Source organism: Gopherus flavomarginatus, chromosome 7 (assembly GCF_025201925.1).
Source record: "Gopherus flavomarginatus isolate rGopFla2 chromosome 7, rGopFla2.mat.asm, whole genome shotgun sequence".
Taxonomy (NCBI): domain Eukaryota; kingdom Metazoa; phylum Chordata; order Testudines; family Testudinidae; genus Gopherus; species Gopherus flavomarginatus.
This window is the reverse complement of record NC_066623.1, coordinates 43098315-43108518: the sequence shown is the minus strand read 5'-3', so window position 1 is coordinate 43108518 and position 10204 is coordinate 43098315.

Here is a 10204-nt window from a genome sequence, read left to right as displayed (position 1 = left end):
GCGCTTGTACTTACTGGGAGGCGCTTTGAGTCTTCATTGCAGCGGGTCCTTCACTCACACTGCGTCTTGGGCAGCGCTGAAGGACCCGCCACCGAAGTGCATCCGAAGACCCAGAGTGAGCGAAGGGCCCGCTGCCAAAGTGCCGCCGAAGACCCAGACTGCTGCTGGGCCAGTAAAATGTAAAAAGGAGCCTCTAGCCAGGGAAGGGATTCTAGGCCAGGGCTTGTGGGGCGCCTGCAGGGCCCAGGGCCTGGGGCAAATTGCCCCACTTGTCCCCCTTTGGGCAGCCCTGCCTAAAAGTAGCAGTCACCAGAGTCCAAAGAGTAGCCCCCTCCCTGCCACTCGAGGCCACGCCCCTGCCCCCCTTCTCCCCAAAGTCCCACTGCTATGCTGCCTCTTCCCCCCAAGGCCCCGCCTCCCGCTCACTGTTCTCCGCTCCCTCCCCAAGCTCACTCGCCCTTACGGTCATTACAAAGGGGCAAGGCAGAGCCCTCCCATTTTGAAAAGTCCTGGGGTGTTGTTCCCCCCTGTTCAAGCACCCCTGGGGTCCTGCACTTCACACAGCTCTCCCTGATTTCAGCTGTTAGTGAGGGAGCCTCAGTGCTAGTGCAGACTGGGCAGTTTGTTGGATGAGAGACGCTCTCCCAAAGCAGGACTAATGCTTAGACCTGGTGATCAGTGGTTTCAGATCTGTTGTTCTGCAGCAAGACTCTACAGTGAGTCTTAACCAGCTCTGTTATTACACAGGGAAGAAAAAAAGGGTCAAATGGGGCCTGGAACCCTTAAGAAGAGTCCACCTCACCAAGTACAACACTTGTCGCTACCGGCTCTCAGCTCCACTGAGAATGTTTTGGGGTCACTCCTCGCCCTTATCAACCTAGGGGTCTTGGAGAATAACAGCTAACAGATGCTCCAGTGGCACAACTGGCTAGTGCACAGTACTTATAGGGCAGTGCTGAGAGGAGCTATACTGAGGTTATGAATTCAAACCTCCCATGGAGCACTAGCTTTTATTCACCAAGTGATGTCACCCCCTCATTTGTCCTGTGGAATGTAGAATCCGGCCCAGGGGACACTGAGGCAGGGGAGGAGACAAAAATGCCCCCTCAACTATTACCTTCTCTCCAGAGCACAGGTCAGAATCTACAGTCATTTCTCCCCTACCAGCCCCTGTGCCAAGATCCCTCCCCTGGCGTCTGTACTATTGACAAAGACTAAGAGACAGGGGCCAAACACTCAAATCCCACCTGGTGCGGGGAGCCAGGTTTGCTCTTCAAATTCTGTCGTTGATACATTTCCAGGCCTGGGAAAGGCCCACAACAGCATTGAATGGGAAGCTGCCTACAGAACAGTGACACTGCACAGAGCTCCTGTGGAGGAGGGGTGGGAATTCATAACATTTTGAGGCTTGTTTGGGAAATGAGCCTTTGCTGACAAGGTTTGTCTCTGTTCATATTTCCCCTTCAGGTGTTATGTTGAGGGATCTTTAGTATATTTCTGTGAGGTTAATAACTATCTCCTCAACTTTATTTACTCAACTTAAAAATTTGTGTCATCTGATTTTTGTATCTCCCTGTGAAAATACAACTGACACTTGTGGCTTTCTAGAGGGGGTCATGATGTTAAAGTTGGGGAATTCAGTCTCTGTACTTCTGGGAGGGGGTTTTGCTTTTTTACAGCTGACTCACTGCCAGGCAGACTGGGCTGTTAGCTGCACCCACTGTCCTTGCCAGGGGCCCCTGCTGACCCCTGGGCGGCTGCACTGCCGTGCTGGGGTGACTCTGCAGGGGAAGAAACGGCTGTGGAGCAATGTAGAGCAGGTGCAGGAAGGAGACGGGGTCATTATTCGCATTCTGAAGTGCACAATTTTTCATTTTTGGGAATGTCCAAGAACAATTCTAGGGGAAGGTGAATGCAGAGCAGTGACAGTGGAGGTGTCCAGACCTCCAATGGGGGCAGCATGGAAATTAATAATGGGAAGATCATTTGCGAAACTTCATTTGTCTTCACTGACAAGATTTTTCTCTGTTCTTATTTCACGTTGTGGTGTTATTTAGAGGAGTCAGGATATATTTTTACTATATTAATTAAACACTTAATTTTATTTAATTGTAAGCAGAGTCAGGATAAGCTCTACCCTGACGTCTGGTGGAAAGAATTTCAGAGAGTGTATTTGCATAGGCACGCCTATCCTATCCCAGACTACGGAGCTGGGACTGCTTGGTGACAAATGACTCACCCTCAGTTGGGTGGTACTTGCTAGACAAGGGACATGGGTTCCAAAACCCAGTGAATTGAGAAAAGTTGTGGACAGGTATGTGCGTGTGGTGGTGTAGTTTTTGTGTAGAGCCAGCAGTATCATTTCCAGTGTCTTCACTGTGGAATGTCAGAATTGATTTTTTTATTCTCTCAAGAATCTAAGTACTGATTATGGAGTTGAACTCAATTTTGGCTAATGGTACACTAGCACTGAGGTTCCCCTACTAATAGTTAAGATCACAGAGAGTTGAAATCACTAAAAAGCTGCAATTACTGAGCTAAGAGCACTGAGTACTGTGCTAGCTAATAGGGGAGCCTGAAGCTATACTTTGGAACCGAGCAGCTGGTGGAGTGGAGCAGTTGTGGGGACGGCTGGAGCAGATCATGGGACAGCTGGTGGCAGCAGAGCTGCTGGCAGAGCGGAGTAGCTGTGGGATGGGTGGAGCAGCCCAGAGAGCGAGCGGAGCCAAGCAGTTTGCAGGGAGAACTAGAGCAGCTCATGGAGCAGAGCAGTTGGTGGAGCGGAGCAGTTTCTGAGGACCGCTGGAGGAGCAGAGTGGAGCAGCTGGTAAAGCAGAGCAGTTCGTGGAGAAGGCGTATGCAGAACCCTCGGAGAGGCAGGGCAGTTGGCCCCGGACCACGTAAGGTGCCCCTTTCGACGCAGCCTGGGCGGAGGGACCTCTACAGATAAACTCTCAAACTCTGGGGTGGCATTGACCAGAGACTTTTGGGTTGTTGGACTTTGGGGTGATTGGACTTAAAGCCCTAAGGCGAAAAAGGACAGTGCCAAATGTACTTGCAGGTGGGTTTTTGTTTATGGTTTGTGTTATAACCCTGTTTGTGGTGTTTCTCCAATGGGATGCCGCATTGATTCCTTCCTTTATTAAAAAGATTTTGCTACACTCAGACTCCGTGCTTGCGAGAGGGGAAGTATTGCCTCCTAGAGGCGCCCAGGGGGGTGTGGTATGTGAGTGTCCCAGGTCACCGGGTGGGGGCTCGAGCCAGTTATGCATTGTGTTATGAAACGGAACCCCTGGATACTGAACCTGGCCCTTGTTGCTGCCAACTCAGAGAGGCAGAAGGGTTACATAATCAAGCCAAAAACTTAGTGTCACTTATTTTTTTCTCTGTCCTAGCAAGAATGAATTGAATTTTGTGACTTTCTGGAAAGTGCAGAGAGATTAAATGTGGGGAAATCAGTCTTAGTGTTTGTGAGCTGATGTTTTCCTCTAACAGGTCAGTGCCTGCATTGAAATAGCAAGAGGAATCTAAGGGCTGCTGTACGCTGGGCACTGAACTGGAAGAGCGACATTTCTCAGGGTGTGAACCCCACCCCCCAAACCCATAGAGTTAAGGTGACCTAAGCCCTGATTAGATAGTGCTAAATAAAAGGAAGAATTGTTCTGTCCATGTAGCTATTACAGGGATGGGAAAACCCCTCCAGTCACTGTCTACTCCAGAGTGCTATAGCAGTGCCACAGCAGTGTTTGAAGTGTAGACAGAGTGAAACTAGATCTGGCTCCAGTTTGCACTGTGGATGCTCAGGCACATACAGTATGTCTACACTAGGGGATTATTCCGATTTTACAGAAACCAATTTTTGGAAACAGATTATGTAAAGTTGAGGGCACACGGCCACACTAAGCACATTAATTTGGCTGTGAGCACAATTATGCCCCAATGTCACAGAAACTGGTAAATAATACCAGTGCCCAGACGTGAAGGCATCTGAACTACAGACCACAGCAAACCTGGCCCCCGAAGTACAGGGGGGATTGGGGGTTTGTTCGCCTTGCTTAGCCATGTGCAGTCGCACAGAGAGCACGTTTAAAAGTCTCTCCTCCCACAGAGCGGGAATGGGAAATGATTCTCAATTTGAAGCCTGATGTGAATGAGGATGTCTGGACCAAGGGGCCAGGGACTGGCCTTTGCTAGAGAAACCACCGTCAAGTTTTAGCAAATTAGGAAAAATCAGCAAATAAGAACAACCTCAGGTATCAGTAACAAAATCCCACAGGGAGCAGTTTCTGGCACTACACCTGCACAACTCTGCTCCCCGCTCTTCTCGGCCTCCTGCTCTCTGCTTAGCTCAACCCCGCTCTGGCCCAGGCAGTTCCCGCTCCCATGGAGGATGGGACAACGGCCAGCTATAGGAACTGCAGGATCCAATTCGAATACCTGGCAGTGGTCCAGGTCTTCAGCGGCACTTCGGCAGTGGGTCCTTCACTCGCTCCAAGTCTTCCATGGCACTGAAGGACCCGCCACCGAAATGTCACTGAAGACCTGGAGTGAGTGAAGGACCCACAGCTGAAGTGCCACTGAAGACTCAAGCTGCCGCCAGATGAGTAAAAATTAAAAAGTTAGGCTCTCTTCTTTAAGGCGTGGGGCCCTTATAGGTGCAGGCATGGGGCCCTCTTAGGTGTGGGGTCCAGTTTGAGGGAATCGGGGGAATTGACCTAAAGCTGGCACTGCATGGGACCCCCTGGCCTGGTGACTCCCTCATTACACTGCCTGGCTTGTCAGTCCAGCTAACTTGGAGCTTTGGCCTCTCCCCATTGCCCCTGGGGACTGTCAGTCTCAGGGGCCTGATTTCCCACTGACCCTTTCCATCTCTATTGGTGCTAGGAACTAGCCAACCGACCCCCCCACCCCCCCCACCACCACACACACTAAGTTTTAGTAAAGGGTCGACAGTCACTTACACAAGCCAGCCCCGTGAGGGTCACTGATGGCCAGAGAAGGCAGCACAAGCTGTTTCCATGGTGTAATGGGCAACACTTGGGACACTGAATCCTGCAATCTGAGTTCAACTCTCAGTGGGACCTGGTGTTGGCTTGTGGTAAAGCCCTGGAGCTCACAGTCCTCAACTTCCCTGTCTCTAGTTGTACAAGAATGAGTCTTTTCCCTCCTGCTGGGTGACTCACCCACGGGAGCCAGGTCTTTGGTCATGATGGCCACAATGGGTTGGGGCTCTAAAACTTGCCACCCTAGTTGCTCATTCCTGCAGTTTGACATGGTGGTTGGGATTCTCGCTGCTTCAGCTGGTGCCCACAAGTTTGGCCCCTGTGCTTCCTGCCACACTTTTCCTCTGGCCCACATGGCGCTTGAAGAAAGGAGTGCCAGGGCTGGGATTAATAGTCAGGGCTTGGCAGGAGGGAGGAAGAGCCCCAGGCTGGAGCCCCACACACCTTCCCTCCTCCGGGCACCTAGAGCAGAGGCAGCCCAGCTCTGTCTACTGGATACCTCGGCAGAGTAGGTGAGTTCATGGAAATACAGTCTGGTCCCAAAGCCTCCTCCAACCCTGCTCATCACTAGCTGTCAGGGGAGAGCTCGTTCACACCTCGCTTACAAATCATCATTTGAAATTCTAAGGGTACATCTTCACTACCCGCCGTATCGGCGGGTAGCAATCGATTGCTCGGGGATCGATATATCGCGTCTCATCTAGACGCGATATATCTATCCCCAAAAACTCTTATATCGATTCCGTAATTCCACCAACCGTAATGGAGTTGCGGAATCGACAGGGGGAGCCATGGACATCGATCCTGCGCCATGAGGACGGTGAGTAATTCGATCTTAGATACTTCAACTTCAGCTACGTTATTCACGTAGCTGAAGTTGCGTATCTGAGATTGATTTTCCCCCGTAGTGTAGACCAGCCCTTAGGTTGGTCAACATGCTGAAGCCAATGCCCCGACATTATCAGCAAACACAACAGCTGCTTGAGGAAACCTGGCTTTGTCCAGACTTTCCAAACCTATTTAACTTTCTCAAGTACAAGTATTTTTCATACGTTGTACCTGCTTTTAAAGTGTGTGTTAACGTTTCAATTTCCATTCAAATTTGCAAGCAATGACAACATTGGCAGAGCTGCATGTAACTAGTTGACAACTGGGGGGCGGGGTGTTGGGGAAATTCGAGGGAGGGGGTGCACAGCTCCCTGGCTGTGGGGCGTATAGGGAATGCCCAGTTTCACTGAATTGAGTCTCCTACTGCAGCACCTCAGTAGGTTACATCAGAGAGGAGCTGCAGGGTCTAGGCAGTGGGATGCCTGTGCCTTTAAGAGCCCAGCCCTGGGAAGCCCATGCTGAGAGGTGCTGGCTGTGGGAGGGGAAATAAAAAAGTCCCTCTGCTCCCTGCCCCATGTTTGCAAACACTGGAGTCTCAGCCCCCCGGGGTAACTGTTACCTCTCTGCCCCTGCCTGTGCCGGGGTTTGACCCTCTGGCAGCATCTCTCCCTGCTCTTAACTCAGGCTCCTTCCCTCGTCCCTGATTTTGCCCTTCAGTCCCTCTCCTAACCCTGCCTCCAGCTGTTTAACCACCCCCCCCGACCAACCCATTTCCACCCCTGCTCAGACCCTGGCCACCCTCTTCTCTGACTTGCTCCCCTTTGCCCCTTGTTAATCCCTGTAAAAATAGGGGGTTCTGGGTCCCATTCTTGGGGGGGAGGCAGCCTGGGCACCTGGCCCCTGCCTGCCCAATGCTCAAAGCACCCCCCACGATCTTGCGGATGTTTGCCAAGTGCTGCAGGGTCACCTGCAGTGGGGAGAGAGACACGGTTAGGGGGTGATGTAGCCAAGGATGCCTCACCCAACACTGAGATGCAGCCACCTCTGGGGTGGGTTGCACAAGTCAGCAAATGAATTTGCAACAGGAAACGCACTGAAAGGCCGAAGCAGCTGCAGGAAGTGGAGAAAAAGCAGGAGCCCTGGATCCCAGCCCTGCCAATCTCCGACTCTACCCCCTAACCTCCACTTTCCTCCAAGAGTTGGGGGGAGAACCCAAGAGTCTTGATCCCCAGCCTTGCCCACCCCCATATTTCGATATGATTCCATCCAATAGCTGCCTCCCCAAATTGCAGAGCAGCACCACAGGGCAGACCTGCCTGTTTGCACAGGATGGGCGACGCCAGTGCCCCAGGGTGCGGAGAGATGATGCTAAGGGAGAAGCAGGCAGCAGACAGCCTCCATGACAGAGAAGGAAGTTCTAGGGGGTGCCATGCTGCAAGGAGTGAGGGAGGTTGGCAGGGAATGGCAGGATCTTCCCTCATAGCAGGTGCATCTGTTTCCCCACCGCAATTCCTTCCCAGCCCAACCCCGGCCCAGGCTAATCCAGGCTCAGCTACCAGGGTTAAATTTGGCCTGGATTTCCCAGCTGCTGGTGGAGGGGAATGGGGCTGGGGAGCATGAGTATCTACTCCCCCTTCCCCAGACACAGTTGCATGGGAACTGACCAAAGGAGCCTGCAGCACTGCTGCCTAGTGGAAACTGAGGCATCAGACAGTGACAGACACATCATGTCTCTCCTCATCCTCATCCTCTTTTCCATATACAACCTGGCGAGGGGAAGGGGGTAAGCTCAGGGCAGTTGCACAGTTAACCTGTGGAACTCCTTGCCAGAGGATGTTGTGAAGGCCAAGACTATAACAGCATTCAAAAAAGAACTAGATAAGATTATGGTGGATAGGTCCATCAAGGGCTATTAGCCAGGGTGGGTAGGGATGGTGCCTGTAGCCTGTTTGCCAGAAGCTGGGAATGGGCGGCAGGGGATGGATCACTTGATGATTCCCTGCTCTGTTCATTCCCTCTGGGGCACCTGGCACTGGCCACTGTCAGAAGACAGGAGGATACTGGGCTAGATGGACTTTGCGTCTGAACCAGTCTGGCGGTTCTTATGTCTCCCTTGCAGCAGCAGTGACACCCAGTGGGCAGTCAGAGTAACGCACAGAAGATGTTTTCCTTGGCGCAGCAGTGACACCCAGTGGCCAATCAGGGTAACACACAGAGCATGTTTCCCTTGGAGCAGCAGTGACATCTCGTGGTCATTCAGGGTAATGCACAGAAAGTGTTTCCATTGATACAGCAATGACACCCAGCGGTCAGGTGGTGTAATGCACAGCGTGTGTCTGCCTTCTAGGAGCAGTGACACCCACGGACCAGTCACGGTAAGGCACAGAGTGCATTTCTCACCAAGCTGCGTAATGCACAGAGCATGTTTCCCATGGAGCAGCAGTGACACCCAGTGACCAGCAGGAGTGGCATCAGACTCTTCTCGTTTGGTGGGAGACTGAGGTGGGTAGACAAAAAAAATTGGGGGGCTGTGCCCCCACATCACCTGGCCTCTCCCATGCCTCTGCTCCTTCTCAGTTAAAGGCCAGGCTCATCTCCTCTCCCACTGGCCAGGGTTTACAGCAATACAACCTTTATTAAAATAGAATAGTGAACAGTTTACTTTCAATAAGCTAAATCTGTCCAAATTTTAGTATTAAATCCAAAGTTCTTAAAGATCCCATCAACAACCAAAACCTAAATGAAAATTTGAAACCAAAAACAATGCTTAATTTAAAACCCAAACATTAAGAAAAACTTTGTTTTTAAAAATAAAAACTAACAAATGTCATAAATTAATAATTTCAAGGTTTTATCAAAAAGGTGTGCTACAGCGGGATGATAAAATAACATCAAATAAATAAGCCTGAACTCTAAAACCTCCTATAAAGGAATTGAATCCTTGAATACTGGCCAAATCTGTATAAAATATGCAGAAGTATGTCAAAACTGGTGTTGCAGGTCAGCCATTCGAATCCAGCAAATGTCAATTAAAATCTCCATTCCAACTTAAAAAACCAAAACAACCCCATAAACCAAAACAGTCACCGCCTGAAACAAACCTGCACAGAAGCAAAATTAAACCTGTGCCAACATTGGAACAAATGATGTAAATGTCTAATTCTAACTTCTTGTTTCTTGCAGGAGGAAAGTGTTTTGCACCCCAGTAACCAGGCTATCACTGCAGCTTTCCTTTCACGAAATAAGATTTTTACCAAATATAAATTGCCCTCAAATTTCTCTAAGAGAAATTGAAATTGTATCTTTGCACTAATATCCCAAGTGTGCAAGTCCATCCCCTCAGAGCAGCCCCACACCCTGAGCCCAGGGGAGAATCCCAACTAGTTTGGGCATTTGTACCCCTGGGGTCTGAAGCTGATGAGAGAAAGGGAAGTGAGCCATCTTGGAGCTTTCCCATACCACCTGCTGGGAGCACAGGGAATTGACTGAGCGACGTCCTGGCTGATTTTGACCTTGTTCTCCAACAGCAGGCTCCACTGGAGAGCTCGGGAGTGACATGACCATGGGAGCACCCTATGTACATATTAAAATCTGGCATTTGGGGGCCATTGGGGTGAAATGTGGGTACTTTTGGTTTTGGGTCCAACATGCGAAGGGATGTGGACAATTTGGAGAGGGTCCAGCGGCGGGCAATAGAAATGATTAGTAGGCTGGGGCACATGACTTACGAGACCCTACAGGCCATATCCTGTATGTTAAGCTAAGGTAAGGTTAGCATATCTATATTGTGACCTTTTACTAAGAAAGCAAAGTTGACCTGTATATTTTTACTTAAATAGATAAGTACTCACGCCTGTCTAAGACCTTTACTTAGACCAATCGACAATGGAGAATGGCATAGGGTTTTTTTTTCAGTATTCTACCCACAGACTTAACAGGTACAACACAAGGGAACTTATGTGCATATGTACATGTCATCAACATGCACAAACATACTAGCCTGTGAAGTAAGCGTACCCTAACGTTTTGTGGGTGAGGAATGAAATTTGGACATAGGAGGAAGGATTTCCGGTGCTTGTGCCCTATGAAAGAGGTAACCCACCTCACTAGAGCACTTCACTCTATCATTCTGACTTACTTCCTCCACTCTCTCTCTATATACTAGCAGTAGGCTGTACTTGTTCTGAAACTTTAAGTTTCAAGGGAACTAGGCTAAGCTCCATTTCCGTAAGTTTTTATTCTTTGTTTAGTAGGTTTTGATTTTAAGTTTAACTTAGTCAAGTAAACCCTAAGTAACAGTAGCTTTTTCCAAGTGCTGCATCTTTCACTTAAGAATTGAGAAACCTGAACTGCAAGGCTGATTCTGTGTCTCT